The following is a 17923-nucleotide window of genomic DNA, read 5'->3' on the forward strand; positions in this document are numbered from 1 at the left end:
CAGTTCAAAAATTAATTCTGAGCTCTGGAGGATCCCATGAACTGAGTGGTCTTCCCTATGCCACCTTGCATGGGATCAGTGGCTGTCTGAAATACCAGTTCCTTCTTGCAAGAGAATGAAGAACCAGAGCTACTTCATTTTTCCACTTTTCTAGCATGTTCATATTGTTTAACTTTATATCTTCTGGGGGGTGTTTGCTACTCCTCCCAATTTAGTGTCATCTGCAGATTTAATGAGGAGTTTCCCCACCATCTTTTTCAGATTACTGATAAAAAATGTTGAAAATTACCCAACCCAGTATTGAGCCCGGTGGCACTCTGCTGCACACCTCCCTTCACTGTGATAAAATACCATTGACTACCACTCTTTGAGTGCGGTTTTCTAGGCAGTTCCCTATCTGCCTATCCATCTGAAAATCCAGTCTAGAATCATCCAGTTTACCCATCAGAACATCATAGCGAGCCTTTTCAAAAACCTTACTGAAATATGTTCAAACAACAAATAAAACTCCTAGTTTGTTGAACGAGTTATGTGTCTCAGGAAAAGAAAAAAGCACACACACACACCAATGAAGGTATTAGTTGATACCTATTTTAGGATATGAAGATATGGCAGCATGTGAATGGAACAGTGTATGAACCCTCAACCTCAATAACCCAGTGAAGTGTTAGTGTGGGCTTGTTATAAAAAACTGTTGTTATCTGCTGATGTCTCTGTGAGTGAGAGAAAGGACCTGAGAAGTTGAAATGGTCATACTCCCTAGAGATTTTAAAAGAGAGAAGGGTAGCAAGGTGTAGTGGCCTGACCTACCCCTGAACCTGAGAGAGGTTGCAGAGAGTGATAGGGGCCCTATGTGTGTGGAGAAGGGATGCTACAACTTATCATTTACTCAGTCCCTAGGGGCAACTGATCTTTTGGGGAGGATAAGGGTGGTCTGACCATGCAACAAGAGAAATTTCCCAGCCTCATGTCCTTTCTAGTAATCACCAGAAACTGGAAAGTTTTACTATATATTTTCTGCCAATTCCTAGAGAAGAATGACATCACTTCTTGTCCCCCCCCCCCCTAGAAGTGACAGAACTGCCTCTGATGGCATCCCCACACACACGTTGCCAAGTCTCCTGCTGGTTGCCAGGCTGAACTTGGCAACCCTACAATGGTTTGAATGACATTAAAAGTACTCTAGACTACAGCCAATAGTTAAGAATCCAGGAGTCATGCTGGGCCCAGCCCCAAGCCTACTTATGGGAGCCATCTGGACAAATAGATGATACCTGACCAAGAACAGCTTGTGTACAGATCTCTGGATCAAGAATGATTACAGCTAAAGATGGTTCTATGAAAGAAAGCCAAGATCATAAATTATGTTGTCAGCCTTGACATAATTTTATCAACTGTTGTATGGTACTGTTGTACAATAGACCTAACGTAGCCTGATAGTACATGCATACCAGACAATTTACTGTATAAATGACAATGTCTGGCTATTTCCATCTTGATCCATTCCTTGAGCAAACAGCTTGAATCAGCCTGTAGGTCTCATTGTTCTAATGTACACACATAGTCTGGGTTGAGAGAGAGATAGGGTGAAAACAACCTAGCTGGCTCCTCAAGTGAGCAGACAGTAAGCTTTCTTTTCTATTGAGAAGAAGAGCTATTTTTTATACCCCACTTTTCACTACTGAAAGGAGTCCCAAAGCAGCTTACAAATACCTTTCCCTTCCTCTCCCCAGAACAGACACCCTGAGAGGTAGATGAGGCGGACAGTTGTCTAAGAGAACATCCAGCTGGCTGCATTAGTGAGCCTCTTGTGGCACAGAGTGGTAAGGCAGCCCTCTGAAAGCTTTGCCCATGAGGCTGGGAGTTCAATCCCAGCAGCTGGCTCAAGGTTGACTCAGCCTTCCATCCTTCCGAGGTCGGTAAAATGAGTACCCAGCTTGCTGGGGGGTAAACGGTCATGACTGGGGAAGGCAATGGCAAACCACCCCGTATTGAGTCTGCCATGAAAATGCTGGAGGGCGTCACCCCAAGGGTCAGACATGACTCGGTGCTTGCACAGGGGATACCTTTACCTTTACCTTTACCTTGAAAACACCGCCTAAACTGAAAACAATACAGATAATTCTTGCTATGTGGCAGCAGGCCAAAGCAAGGCCTCTGTAGCTTTCAAAATCTACTGTAATGAACAAAAGGAAACCTCCAGATGTTACTTTAAAAACCCAAAGATTCTATGACCGCTTTGCTTCATTTTTCTATGTACAAATACCACTTCTGATCTTTCTAAACATTTTTGTTGATAAAGTTGTACTTATAAATATTAGCTTGAGTCAGTCTATTTTATTTGTAAGTAGTGAGACAAATAGATTAAAAAACAGTCTTGAACAAGACAAGAGTCATTTTATAATTTTGGAAATAACAGTTAATCATAGAAAGGCATGTAATTCTACCTCTTCTTCCATCTTAAACAACAGAGAGATTATGGCCAAGGAAAACAAATAATCAAATCAAATAATTGAGTTTTCATATCATACATTCTCTTGCAAAGAAGTTAATTAAATGTTTTCAGAATGTTGTGAAATGCTATCCATATCTTCTCTGGGTTGAGGGAAATTGGGGATTATTTTGACATAACTTTCAGATCAAAGAAATGCTTTTATGTCCTCAAAAATATTTTGATAGTTAATTATGAAAACAAATTTTAATAGCTCATTAGAGCTCTTCTATTGACATACAATAGAGGCTCTTTGGACCATTTTTTTGGCCAAGTAGGACACAAGGCAAGTTAAGAACCTTCCACTTTGGGAACCTGCACATATTTGTATATCTAAAATAATGTAAATAAAATACGTATACATCCCATGGCCATTCATAACCATGTATCTAACTCTTCCCTAATCCTAATGATCCTCTTAAACCTAACCACTCCTCAACCTGAACAATATCTAAGGTACTCAAACCCTAAAATTAACTCCATTATGATGCCATATGTTTTTAAACATATTTTATGTGAGATAAATGTAAAAAAAATAATTATTCATTTCATGGTCTTTCCAAACAATGTCTTTAACTCTTCATGACCCCTAACATTTTCCTGATTATTATATCTGTTTTGTTATTAGGTGGAGAAATTGTACACATGCCTATTTTAAAAAGGAACATAATAATACAACACAGCACAAGCACAGCATCATGCACAATTAAAAATAACAACATAAATGACAACCAATGCATACAGTGGGTAGATGCTTAGAGTTGCACATCTCCTTGCCTAAAGACAACAAGATTTTCTCCTAATATCTCCATGCAAATGTCATTTCCCGCTGCTAGCTTCCCCCCCCCCACCTCAATAGCATGAGGTTGTTGTGATATACCTAGTGCCATTTTTGTAAAGCTGATTAACAGTATGTTAATGGTATTGGTGGGAACAGTGGACATGGGAGTATATCATGGAGAATGCCCCCATGTAGCCCCTTCATTGTTGCTGTAAATGCATCAGCGTGCACTGTGGAAATGAGACTACAACAGAAGCAGTCATGGTCAGTATGCTCCTTGATCAAAAAGACCTTAAAGAGATTGTTCCCACTCCTTGTACTAACTGCAAAGAAAAGGTAAGCCTCCCTTAACCTCAAGTTATGGCAGTAAGCTGTATATTTTCTACCATAGCTGAATCAGCATCTACAACACACTGATTTTTCAAATTTATAAAGAGTATATGTTAATGTAAACTGCTCATAGATTGGCTTCTGGTACATATTTAGATGCATTGTTCATTATTTTAAATTTGAGGATGCTTTCTTACCCAGGTTTTCAAAACAATGAACCATATATTAATTGTTGTGTTTTTTCTTACTAGTAATGCAATACTTTGAAACTCCTAAGCCTATTATGAATAAAAAAAGAAACATTATATTTTATAGACGTTGAAAAACCTGAGAACATCAATGGCTTCAGCAGGCTGATTGGCCTTCCCCATCTTTTCCCTTAAGTGACATTCAGATGCTCTCAGCATCCTGTCAAGTCTACAGCATAATCAGTCCCCAACAGGCCATTTTTAGCATTCTCCCTCCCCCCTTCCCTTTTGGCTAATTTACAAAGTCATATCATTCTGTACACTCAGGAAATAACCCAAGTATGCAGAAAATTCAAGGAAGAAACACATAAACAGGGGAAAGAAGCCAAACTGTCAGCATTCTTCAACCCCTTACAGAAATACATCCTATCTATGGGTCGCCCAATTTTGTGACTTTCATCATCTACACAAAAGTTAGCCAGTTTACTCTTTGATATAGTGATAATATAGTCTATATACAATGTTTATTTTACAAACAGTCTTCAAAATTAATAATGGGTACAAAATATGTTGCATACATTTCCCGAGTGAGACACTCACAGTAACAATGGGAAAGGCAGGGTATAAATCTTGTAATTTAGAAATCGACAGTCAGTCAACATCAGCATATTACAAATGAAAGTCTGAATTTCATAGAATGTATTGAGCTAAATTCACTGAGTGGGTTTCGGACAATGTTTGATTTTGTGCTCCTTGGTGCATAGCTCAGTTTGTCATGTTATACAAGTTCAGTTTAAAAAGACTTGAAAATATAAGATTTTATATGTGTTCATACTGAAAAATATTAAAAGCATAAAGTAAAAATCACTGTATTAATAGAGAAAGATATTGTCTGTTAATATTGCCTGTTAATAGTCAATATTCAAACATAATAAGAATTTAAATCTCTAGCAGTCTCATGGGACTATACAGTGATATGAGGAGATGCTTGAATCCCTGGCCCAGTAGCCAATCTTCAGTAGGAAGCTGTTTTTCACTGATCAATTCAATACAATTATTTTTAAAAATCCAAACTTGTTTGTTGGATTATTTTACCCATATTCAAACAGTACAGCACAGTGCCATTGGCATGCCAAGCAACCAATAACATAAACAGTGAGCAGATCAGTTACTCAGCTGGTGATTATAAACCCTGTACAGTTAAAAAAAAAAAAAGGTCTTGCCATTTAGTGTTCAAGCCCATGTCATTGACACTATTTTACATATGAAAGTTATTAGTATGGCCTAATAGGAACCCTAGTTTCCATCCATTAACTTACCTGACCATTCATAAGAATGTGTAGAATCATTTTCCTGCTGCACAGATACAGAATATTTATTCAGAATTCCCCCATAATGTGTACCCCAAACAGCTCACATCATCATTCTTCCCTCCAACATTTCATCCTTACAACAACTACCTTGTAAGGTCGATTAGGTTGACAGAGAGTGACTGGCTTGAAGTCACCCAGCAAACCTCTATTTCAGGGTATGGATTTAAACCTGAGTCTCTAAGATCTAACCATGTACCCAGTGCCCTAACCACTATGATAGCCCTCAAGGAAAGAAAAGCATTTCACCTGTTGTACAGCCATTTGAGATGACTGATAAATAGCTAAATAGATTGGAAGTTTAACTCACAGCTGAACACAGCTGTTAAACATATTTTTAAAAATCTAGAGTAGTAATCCCCAACCTGTGGGCTGCGGACCACATGTGGTCCATCGACTAATTGGAGGTGGGCTGCGAAGGACGCCTTCTCCCCCCCCGGCTCTTTACTTCATCCCCCCCTGCCTTTTACAACACACTTTGGGTGTCATTGTCTCCCAATACTCCCAGATGGGACTATCTCGTTGCAGAGAAACAAGCTCAGGGTTCCCATTGATTTGTCATTGTCATGAGTTAAAATTTCCATGAAAATAAAATGTTCCTTTATGTTCATTGTTGTGGCGTGTCTGTATCTTATTTTGAAGGGATGTTTAAACATTACCATAGCGACCAGAGTCAGAGAGCGTTAGGGCAGTGGTTGAGAGTAGAGGAGTAAACTACCCCCCCACCAGGCCTCAGTAAAATTGTCAAGCATTGAGTGGTCCCCGGTGATATAAAGGTTGGGGACCACTGATTAGAGAACATGCATGCCATAAAGTTGACACCATCCCTAATACTCCGGACAAGCCACCCTCTACTTCAGCTCTGAGCCAATCCATCAGTGGAAGAAATCTGTATCTCAACAATGCTTCAACCAACCAAAAATAAGTTTCCTTTTTATAGTTTTATATTTCTGCAAACTGATGGGCTGATGATGATTTTTTTTTATATTTCTGGGGACTGATGCACCAAGACAGAACTCTAGAATAGACACTGTTCCATCAGCTCAAAGGAAATTGTGCGTAACTGTCAAATATATTAGTCATTGTACAGATATTTAGAATATCATTAAAAGCAGACAGTCCCTTGCACAGTACCATATGATAAATAATGTCTTATATTGTTCTAATAACTTTCCATATTGTAGAATTTAAAAAGAAAAGTTATGAACAAATCACATAACAAGAGTTTGGATGTACAGTACAGCTGACTTGATCAATAAGAACTCCCTTGAACACCTATTTCAAAAAGTCAGTCTGGCTGCTTTTTCCATTATGCTTACTCATGCCCCTAAATCAATCAATGTAAATAATATTGCATAATGTTCTGCATAATACTGATAATCCAGAGGTTGTAGTTAGGCACCTTGTATTAAACTATTAGCCAAGTTACATCAACAAGAAAAATCCTTACTACCCTCCACACCAAACACAATTATGATACCTTGGTAAGAACAAGAAATAAAGGGAGAAAGAACATACCAGCGCTACCTATAAGCATATCTTTACGGACTAGCTTAATACTTTAGAGCAGTGGTCCCCAACCCCCGGTCCGGAGACCAGTGCTGGTCCGTAGATCAGTTGGTACCGGTCTGCAACTCCTCCTCGTCCTCCTTCCTGGCTGCTGCCTTGGGGGCTGCCCTGCCACTCTGCCGCTGGCTTACCTTTGGTGCTCTCCGTTGGATGCCATGGCTGGGGCTCCCCCTTGTCATGGCACTGCGCAGCTGCTGCTGGCAAAGTCCCCCCATGGACGGCGGGGAAGCAAGTGGAGCAGGGACTCAGGTGGCGGTGACATCCCTCGGCAAAAAGACTACCCCCCCTCCGGGCCTCAGTAAAATTGTCAAGCGTTGACCGGTCCTTGGTGATAAAAAGGTTGGGGACCACTGCTTTAGAGCTATGAAAAGCAACTCTAATGAGAGCACCCAGACAGTTCAATACTTAAAAGTGGCAACCCAACCTCAATGAGATTTCTGAGCTCCATTTTCTGGCTTGTGTGATAGTTCTAGCATATGACCTTACCGCACTGTTGAATTTTTAAAGATGTTAGTCTGATGATAGAAACACCTGGCTTCAAACTGGTGTCAGTAAGGTAGTATAGCTGAACATAACCAAGGAAGTGTTTTGGTTTATCTTAATTTTCCCCACAAAGCAACCTGTCATATCCCTGGCTTTTCAGAGAAAGAGTATTCTCTGTAAGACAGAAATAGCTGCCATACAGAGTTGCCTGGACATCTCCAGGAATTACAGCTGTGCTTTAGGCAACAGAGTTCAGTTCCCGTGGACAAAAGGGCAGCATTGGAGGGTGGCCTGTGTTATACTGTGTTATACTTCCCTTCCCAAATCCTGTCATTCTGAGGCTCCACCCCAAATATCCAATGATTTCCCAGCTTGGAGTTGGCAACCCTCCTGCCAAGCCACTTGAAAGTCAGAATTTAGTCTCATTATATCTTTTCAACAGGCAACCTGGGTTGCTTGCTGAGCTGTTGCTGTTGCCCTTCTACCCTCCAAAGGGGGGGGGGATGTACAATATAGAGCATGGGAGTAAGGATGCAGCATAATTTTGCACATTTCCTAGTTACAGTCAAACCCTGAAAATTTCATCCCCATGGGAGAGGACCCTACAGGTCAAAACATGGTTCTTATTGAAAGTAGAACCAGTGTGACCATAAACACATGACATACCAATATTAAAGAATCAGAACAAAAATTCTAAGAAACTGAATCCAAAACAGATGTCTTATATCATAACCCCACATCATCACACTATATATGTGTCACCATTCAGGACTAAAAGCCAGGCAATGACTTTACTAGAGAAGCCAGCTAGTTAGCGGCAACCATAGTCTGTAACTAGAAGGGATTCCCTGGAACAGCTTTTTGAATTATGACAGCTAAGAACCATATGGTCTGTTCTGATCAGTCACAATCAGTCTGGGGTTGTTTATGGGAGAATGTTCCAAAAAACACAATAATTTCACAGGATGAAAATGATATTTTAATAACATGCAGTTCCACAAATATGCTGTCTTAATTAAACTACATTTGCTTTATTGGACTGTATTATTTTATGAGATCCCATGCCAAGATGACACTTACAAAGTAATACCTATACAGCTGATTTGTTCCTGTGTTGCAAACAGGAGTCGCGCACCCCAAAAAGTCATTTTTAGAAATAAAAGTAGTGATTTGCATGTTTTAATTCAGTTTTGGACCATGAACTCAAGAAGCACATTCGTGTCTCTAGCTTTCCATGAAACTCATACAGCTCAGCAATCATACTGTAGATGTTTATATGTCTCATTACAAGCTACAGAAACAGTGTATAAAATATAAAGATTAAAACCCCTTTTCCGTGTTAATACAGGATACTCATAAACTATTACACTCCCACTCCAAAACACAAAGCATATAAGCATAGAGTCAACTCTACAACAACTGTAACTGGAATTATAGTAGTAACTGGGAAATGATGGTTTGAAGAGGGGGAAAAACCCTCTCCCAAAGAATTGTGAGGGTTTGGTGTATTTGGCCTTTTTCTTACTTGCTTCTGGATTTCATATCATTATAATATTTTGAGGAATGTATTACATAAAGATGGCCTTATACATTGCTTCTTTTGCTGTGTGGAACCATCTTATGAACAAGAATTGTACATTCTATATATTATAAAATACTATGTAAATATTTCTTCCACCACAGCAAAATGGGAAACCAAGAACTGAAAGCAGCTGCATTTTCCATGTACCTTGATGCATTGCCTCCAGCTACCAACAGCAACTAGCTGCAACCTGTGCCAGCTACATCTTTTAATAATATTGTCAAAAAGTCTAAAAAGTAAAGTTCCTAGAAAAAAATTAATTGCAACCAACAGAATTCTTACAATTTCTTTTTTAAAATGACAATGGGCATTTCAGTATAAAACTATTTTCCCAAACACATACTTTATGCACATGTATATTAAAGAATACCCAGACGTACCCTCTCTTGCTCAGAAAAATGCAGCCAGAAGATGCTGAAAAGCCATCATGATGATATATCCTTCATGTGACCATGCCAGACAAACAGAATCACCACATCAAGACAAAGCAGAATGTTGCTTTGTGAGAATGTGAAGTCATTTACTGACCAGTAAGGAAAGTGAATGAGAAACTCAAGATGAAAAAAGAAAGACAAGATTTCTTGTTATCAACAATCTACTGAAATCCCTCTAAGGCTTATTGACTTGTACAGAGATTATCTACTCATAATCCAGCACTAACTATCCTAAGGAAAACACAGTGCCCTGTTTCAGCAATGATATTAAAAGAAAAAATGTTGTCATCCTGAAGCAGAATCAAAAGCATTTGGCATACACATTTATCAATGCATTTAATATCTGGATAGCTGTGAACCTGGTTTAACCACTGAAACTGTGGCAGAACAGCCTAGCCTTCTCAATGAACTATGGGAATGATACAACCAAAGCAACGTTACAGTATTAGAAACTGGATTTCATAGCATGCACTTAAAAAAACCACACCATCTTTGTTTCAGTGTAATTTAGCAACATAAAATTACCCACACCAAACCCCTTGGTACTTAATCTCATTAGTTTTTTTTCTCTTTAAAACAGAAATGTGATAGATTTCCCCTTCTTACCTTTAATGAATACATGTTGAAAGGATGTTCACAAAGACTTTTTTTCAGTATACTGATGCTACAGTAATCCTTTACTTACACAAGTCAGCTGCCACAGTACAGTACTAAAATTGTCAGATGAAATGGTCAGAATTACCCAGTGGCTTGATAAAAATCAGCTTACTTCAAGTCTAATCTGGCAAGAGTCGGCAGATAGCTCTACAAGACTCAAAATACATATATTGCAGAACAAAAGTAGAAAGAATTGCTCTGAGCCTAGTTACAGTCGAACCCTGAAAACAGGAAATAACTTATAAATGCTATTACTGTTATTAAAAGAGGGAGATAATTATAGTACAACCTAGATTTAAAAGGTAGAGAACAGTAGATTTAAAAAGGTAGAGACTTTGACAGTCTAATCTTGTTTTAACAATTTAACTAATACAGTAGTATTTTGAAATGTGTAAAGGATCATTCTTACTATGGAAACATATAGAACACTTATTCAGGCCTTTTTTTATTTGAGCAGCCCAAGCGCCGCTGAGGTAAAGAGTGGGAGGGGTGGCCACTGCCGCATACCGGTAACCCCTGCCTGGCCCTTGCCTCCTGTGCCTCACTCCCTGCTTCCCCATCGAGCACACCCCCGGCCCCTGCCGCTCCCCTCCACCAAGCTCTTGCCCCGCCGCCACAGAGGCACGCACAAGCAGAGGAGCCCGTGCAAGCCCCAAACAGTGAGAGCCCAAAGAGAAGGAGGCACATCCGCCAGCCCGCCTCTCCCTCGAGCCCTCTCCACGTACACAACATAATGCCTGTGGATCTTGGGCATCATCACTCACTATGCTTGGCCCTGCCACAGGGCCTTATGCTCTCTTGCCCAATACCTTCCAGTTCGCTGTCTCCTGGATGGTGAGCCCTGGCAGGAATGGCCAGGCCCAGGGGAGGGGAGGCAATAAGAAGGAGGGAGGAGACCTCTGGCTGCTGGCAGACAGGGAGGGGGGGAAGCATGACTCCCCCCCACAGTGAGGTGCCCCCCAGATCCTGCAGCCCCTGGGGCACTTCCCCCCCTCCCGCACAGCCCTCTGACCTGCCACCCCTTTTCAAAGCCCATTTTTACAATGGGCTTTGAAGCTAGTTTTAGTTTTAGTTTTGTCCTCAAGCTCAGGTTGTATAATTATAAGCAACTTTAAGTATTACAGGAAAAAGCCCTGCACAGCTAATTGGGAAAAGAGGTAACTTTATTATTAATTATAACCATTCTTAATAGGGTTGAAGACCACTACCCATACCACACAGGCTAGCCCAGTGTTTGCCAGCCCAGTGCCAGCTCCCAAGTAACTGGACGTGCCATGCAATCTGCAGACATTGTGAAACTGAGCGTGGTGCCAGCGGTCACTGCAACAACTGACCAGGCTTTCTCTGCAGAGAGACTGTCATGTGGAGAGAAGAATGAAGTATTAAGACAAGGGGCAGCTAAATGTTGGTTGGATAGTAAACCTAGGTGTCCTGTTCCCTTAACCTCTCAAGGCTGTTGCCCATCACTGCATGAACAACAAAAACAACAAAAACAAAAACATAGCATCACATGTCAAGTATGTAACTTCCTGTAAAAAGACAATGTTAAGTGACATAGGGTAGCTCTAGGGATTGTCACAAACTCTATGGTTAGCTAAACTAAGGTTAGCCAGAATCACAAGGGAAGTTTAAAATGAAATTAAAGGAAAAATTAAGATTCATTTTATTTCTATGCACTATTACTAGTTAGATAAGAAGAAGTATGGGTTTTGAAGATTCTAAAACGATTTGAGATGGAATTATGTTCAAATGGCAAACACATTATTGCAAAAATGTATAAACTTATTCAAATACAACACACGATATACAGCTGAAGAATGTATGATAAATGATGTAGAAACTTTGAATATAATATTGCCAGCTGAAAATGATAGAATTTGCAGCGATGGCTACACCTATGTGATTGAATAGAGAAAGGGCAACAACTTCTGTTACGACTGACTGGAAATCTCTTATAGACTTCTTGCACGAAAGAGAAAAAATAATCTGATGACTTGCATTTCCAGACACTAAAGAAAATAATTGTTGAAATAATATTAATTTAAGTAAATAATCTTGCTATAAATTAATAAATTTGAATCATTGGGTAATTGTTCATGGTTTAATCCAGCTGTCCCCAATTCCCGGTCCGTGGATCAGTCGGTACTGGGCCACGGCTCCTCCTCATCCTCCTCCCTGGCTGCTGCCTCGGGGGCTGCCCTGCCACTCTTCCGCCGGCTCAGTTTTGGTGCTCTCCAGTGGCTGCCAGGGCTGGGGCTCCCCCTTGGCATGGCACTGCGCCCCCCAGTGGGCAGCAGAAAGTCAGGGCTGCTGGTGAGAAAACAAGCGGAGCGGGGGCTCAGGTGGCGGCAAGGTCTCTCGACAATAGACTACCCCCCCCCGGGGCCTCAGTAAAATTGTCAAGCATTGACCGGTTCCCAGTGATAAAAAGGTTGCAGACCCCTGGTCTAATCAACAGAAAGCTCAAAACCTTATTGTAATGAAGTTATGATGTCCATTCTTTATCTTTGTCCTTTTCCTTTCCCCCAATCTTTCCCCCTTCTTAGAATGTTTATCCATTTGTATTAAAACATCTAATTAAAACATTTTTTAAAGAGAAAAGTAACTATATGGTTAAACCATGAAGCTTGCTGGGAGATTCTTGTCTACCTGCTTTGCTTTGCCAATTTGTCATAGTGATCCATTTTAATTAAGCCTTAAGATTAACCCTAACCCTAACCTTAAGACCTACTGAGATTGGTTGGAAGAGTGCAGAATTTTGTTTAAATTAATAGACTATGATGAGCACCCTCAGACATCTTATTATGGGAAGAGCCATACCAAGCTTTACCAGTCAGGGGGTAGGAGGTTGGGAACAAGGTCCCCTCAGGGATGAGGTTTTACCAGTTGAATTATGATGTTTACCAACATGGGGAGAAGGTGATGGAATAACAACCTCTTTCAGCATAACTTGGTATGCAGCCCAGGAAAAGCAAGTGACAGATTAAGGCTGCCTTGTGCTTGGTGCAGGGCTGTAGCTATAGATGACAGAAAGTGGGTAGGGTCCTCTTTTTGGCAGTCTAGTAGGTAGGTGCCATCACTGAGGATTGGGTATTAATAAGACTCAGACCAGGTGAACAAAGAAATACCAGCTGAAACCCTTTTTGGTATGTGTCATCTTTATTTGGGGGATGGGAAAAATTGATTATTTGAAGCCAGTTGGATAACCTTGGGCCAGTCACAGTTCTCACTCAACCCCCCCCCCCCAGGATGTCTGTTGTGGGGAGATGAAGGGAAGACATCTGTAAGCATTTGAAACTTCTTTGGGTAGTGAAAATCATGGTACCAAGAAACCCATCTCACTATTCTTCTATTTTGAAGGACAGATTATTGTGCTTTGATGAAATAGAGACAAAGCCGTTAAAAAGAACCTCATTCAAATGTAAGATAATTTTGAAGGTCTCTCTCTCTCTCTCTCTCTCTCTCTCTCTCTCTCTCTCTCTCTCTCCCTCCCTCCCTCCCTCCCTCCTTCCATGTGTGTGTGTGTAGAAGAGAGTTTCTACAATGGAAACATCCTGAGAATTAGACTTCAATGCCAACATTTTTTAAACGGAAATTTAAAAGTAGGAATAAGTGGATTGCCCGTGTTCTGTTCCTTTCTTTATACAGAAGTGCTCTCTGCAATATACTTCTCTGCTCTATGATTATGGTTCAACTGGAAGAACTGACTGATTATGTTCCAGGAGGGAAAAATGAACAGAGTAAGAAGGAAAAATGTACCCATCATCCCTGCCAAGTAACCCACCAAAATGTATTCCTGAATGTCTGTAGGCATTCTAAAATGTTAATCTTCCTTTTAAATAAAGGTGCCAATGAAATGTTGATTTGGCATTTGAGACTTCATTGAATGAAAAATGAATATAATTATTTTTCCCACAGACTTCATATGTGCAAGTCAAACTCATAGGGTGAACCCCAGAGACTGGAAGATTAAAAACATTCCAGAAAAGTATAGAAGTGACTTGGGTAGAAATTCAACAGACAAATGCTGGCACCAATGTTTGCTTTGGTTTATCAAGGCTTAGATATGAAAAGCCACTTTAGGAAATGAAGTGGTGCCCTTAGTAAAAACCCAATTAACTCAGACATCATTAGAAACCTTTCAAAACTGTAGGACATTTTGCAAGGCAACCAACATTTTAAAATTCTTAAGGGACTGTATTTAATCTCCTCAAATGGCCATGCTCGGAAGTCCTCTCTGAAGACCCAAGGTTTTGGCTCTAGTGACCCATAGCAATATACTTACATGCATCATATGAATTATGTATGCAACATATTTCTTGGTCTTATATATTTTAATATTTATTTATCTTTTGATTTATATATCATCCCCTCTCAATCATGTCATCTCAGGGCAGTGTACAACTTTAGGAATTCATAGATTTCACAATAAAAACAGGCAATTAAATTAAAATTTGATTAGAATTAAGTTTCACATTAAAATTTGCCATCATGTTCAAATTAACAAAATAATCCAGCCCTAAAGTAAAAAGGGAGGTGGGATGGAAGTATAAAGCTAGAATTATAATGGGGGAAGTTGAGCGGGAGTTGTTTTTCGGGCTGGTCTCAAACACAGGCTTGATGGAAGAGCTCCATTTTACAGGTCCTGTGAGACTCAGTGAGCTCCAACAGGGCCCTGATCTCCTCTTGGAGGTCATTCTACCAAGCTGGGGCCAGGGCTGAAAAGGCTTATTGAAATGAACATATTAATGAGTTAATATACTGCTGTATATAAACGGGAGAACAAGAGGGATCTGTGTTCAAGGCGTGCTAATGTAGGAAGCTTATTGGCTAACCATGGGATGGTTACTCTCAGATTAAGCTATTTCACAGGATAGTTATGAAGTTAAAACTGAGAGAAACATAACTGTTCAAGAAGGCTTTTTATATAGTGAATAGGGTCATAATATCCATGACATTTTAGCTTACATTCATGTCTTTGTTGTATAATCTGTGGTGTTACACAGTTTCTATAATAATTGTAGTCCATGGACATCTGGAGGGCCGCAATTTGACTACCCCTGAACAAAGGTAATAAAATGAACAAGAAACAAACAAATAAATAATTTGGCAGCCACGTAGAATGATTTATCCTGCAGACACCATTTACTGGACAGCATTGTATAAATATTAATGCTACCTTCCCCTTTCCCAAAAATATCCATTGGAATAACTGCCATTTGTAAATACTGTATAAATTGAATAACATTTTGGATCCTTCTTTATGTTAACAAATAAGCACATTGTCTTGAATCCACAGACACTTGGACAATTAGAAGATTATGATTAAAGATCTATTCAAGGCATGAGCTTTCATGGGTATGCACACTTCCTCAGACAATGGAACATGGATAATAAGAGTACAAATATAAGGAGAAAATAAATTAGTAGCAAATTCATAAACTGTGCACAACATCCAAAATATGCAGTATGATAATTCTTTGCTAGAAAAGCTACTCAGTATTTTGGGTTAAATTGTAATTCCACAAAAATCTGCAAAAATCAGATTGTCACAGATTATGTGGAAACATATAATCTGCCGCAATCTGATTATTGCACTGCCACCAGCACACTCAAAAGGGGCATCCTACTCCCCATCTGAGTTTCCTGCAGCAGCCCAAAGGATGGCTCCTGCCTGGCTGCCATCCTGGGCTGGCTTGGAATTTGTGGCCAGGTCAGCATCACAACTCCCCCCGTTCTGCAGGCAGCTTTGGCCCTCCCTCCCTCGAACCCGAGAAAGCCTGGAGGGGATTGGAAAAGCCAGTTTGGTGTAGTGATTAGGAGTGTGGACTTCTAATCTGGCGTGCCGGGTTCAATTCTGCACTCCCCCACATGCAGCCAGCTGGGTGACCCTGCTTTGAGCCTCCTTCGGGTAGAGAAAAGCAGCATATAAGAATCAACTCTTCTTCTTCCTGGCTCACTGCCAGCCAAGCTAGGCTGGGATGGGATGAGCACTGAGGGCCAGTGGGCAGCAGAGGCAGAGTGGACCATGGTTGCCCTCCTTACCTCACCTGTACTGTGCTGGGCTCACCGTTCCCTGGCTCTATACACTGTTCCTGCTGCTGCGCCTCCTCAGCTAGCCATCTTCTGTGGCCAGGTATGCCCCCAAACCCTGCTCTTGTGTCCTGGCATGAAGCCAGAAGGGGAGAGGAGCCATCAACCATAGCAGGAATGGGCACAGCAGCAGCAGGTGAGGGTGGGTGCTGAGTCCAGGTGGCAGCCGCCATTCTTGTTGCTGCTGTTCCGGCTGCCGCCACTTGGTTGTTCCTCTGCCACCACTCTCTTTCCTGCTGCCACTGCCACTGCCACTGACCTTGCCACAACTGCCATTCTCACTGTCACTTCTCATACTGGTATGCCCCCTGGGGCAGGACCACGAGCCATTTCCATCCCATGGGTCATGCCTGTAGATGTTCCCATATAAAAAACTTTGGGAGAATAAAAATGTTAAGGTTAATAATTAATGACAGACTCCCAGTTGTGAAAAAAATAATTAAAAGAGTCTAATTGCTTGCCCCACCTGTCTCCATCCTATTTAGGATGTTGTGCAGAGTTTACTAATTTGCTACTAATTTACGTTCTCCTTATATCTGTACTCTTATGATCCCTGTTCCATTGTCTGACAAAGTGTGCATGTACACCAAAACTCATGCCTTGAATAAACCTTTGTTGATCTTAAAGGTGCCATTGGACTCAAATTTTGTTGTGCTACTTCCAAACAACATGGCTACCTACTTGGATCTAAGATTATGATTGCTACTCTAGCTACAGCTTCTAGTGCTATACCACACAACATTTCAGAGAATGCCATCTCATACGAATAACATTTTGAGGAGCACAAGGGAGAGAAAAAGACAGGAAAGTTAAATTTCTTGAGCACATTTCTGTTCATAGTTCAAAAGATCCAAACCATTGGATGCATGCAACCACTGGCTTATCCCCATAAGTCTGACAGCAGCTCTCCAGGTTGAGATGCCATGGATTTAACCTGCAACCTTCTGCATGCAAAACAGATGCTCTACCAGTAAGCCAGATCCCAACTCCATGAAGTTTTGTTGTCTGATTTAGAAATGTAAAAGTATTTTAGAAACAGTATCATTCTCCCATTATCAGAACTGACATGTGAAAATGTATAGCTCAATGTTTAAGTTAATAATTGAGAAGTTTTGCCAGATTTCAGGGTTTGCACTCCCACATTTTGACTCCAGTTTTTATGCTATTGTTAAATGTAGCCTGAAGGTTTACTACAATTTTGACAGAGAAATAAAAGCAAAAAATACTACATTCCTGAACAAAGTTTCAAAAACATGGGGAAATGAAAACAATTTATAATAGGGAGGTATCAAAGAAAGAGAAGCAATACCGTTTATTGAAAAAGAAAACCAAGGAAAATATTTTTCTCTCTGAACACCTGGGAATATAAGTAATCTTGTAAATCCATTAATAACTCTGAATTGGATTGCAGTTATTAAATCCAAGCTTAGAAAACTTTTCTTCATAACTGTGAGTTATAAAAAGACTATAAGAATTCAATAAGCTATTTTGTTTGACAGCATGCTTTTAAATTCAAAAAGGTGCCCCAAAGCCATTTTTACAAGGGAGCTACACACTGAGAGTATTTTATCAGTACTTCAACAAGGTCTGTCTTAATGTGCCATCCACAGAGTTCTACTCAGGTCTATTGAACAGGGCTTGTGTTCTTTGGATTGCACTGTTGGAGTGTGGGTATTCTATAATTGGTAAAATAGGCACAGCTAATTCTCAATTAGAAACCTATCCTAATTTCAGACAGGTAACAGTATTACTCTGTTGCATCAAATTAAAACAGAAGTCCAGCATTACCTTAAAGCAGGCTTTTTTCATGAAACCCTGGTGGGCCAAAAGGGTTCCCCAACTGGGTGGGAGTTAATTAATTTCTTACATATTTTTATTGGGCGTTATAATCATATATGGTCTTGTCAACCCCCTCAAATGGCCAGAAATGGGCCTGGAGGGTGTG

The 17923-nt window shown here is 40.4% G+C and overlaps 1 protein-coding gene across 1 annotated transcript in view; it reads right to left on the reverse strand.

The window, feature by feature from the left end:
- CHRM3 (cholinergic receptor muscarinic 3) overlaps positions 1–9313 on the reverse strand; it is a 141910-nt gene extending 132597 nt beyond the window's left edge. The window contains exon 1 of the mRNA XM_077345261.1: positions 9175–9313. The gene's annotated coding sequence lies outside the window, so the exon portion shown is untranslated. The remainder of the gene's footprint in view (positions 1–9174) is intronic.
- Between the last annotated feature and the right edge of the window lie 8610 nt (positions 9314–17923).

This window comes from Paroedura picta, chromosome 1 (assembly GCF_049243985.1).
Source record: "Paroedura picta isolate Pp20150507F chromosome 1, Ppicta_v3.0, whole genome shotgun sequence".
In the NCBI taxonomy this organism is placed as follows: domain Eukaryota; kingdom Metazoa; phylum Chordata; class Lepidosauria; order Squamata; family Gekkonidae; genus Paroedura; species Paroedura picta.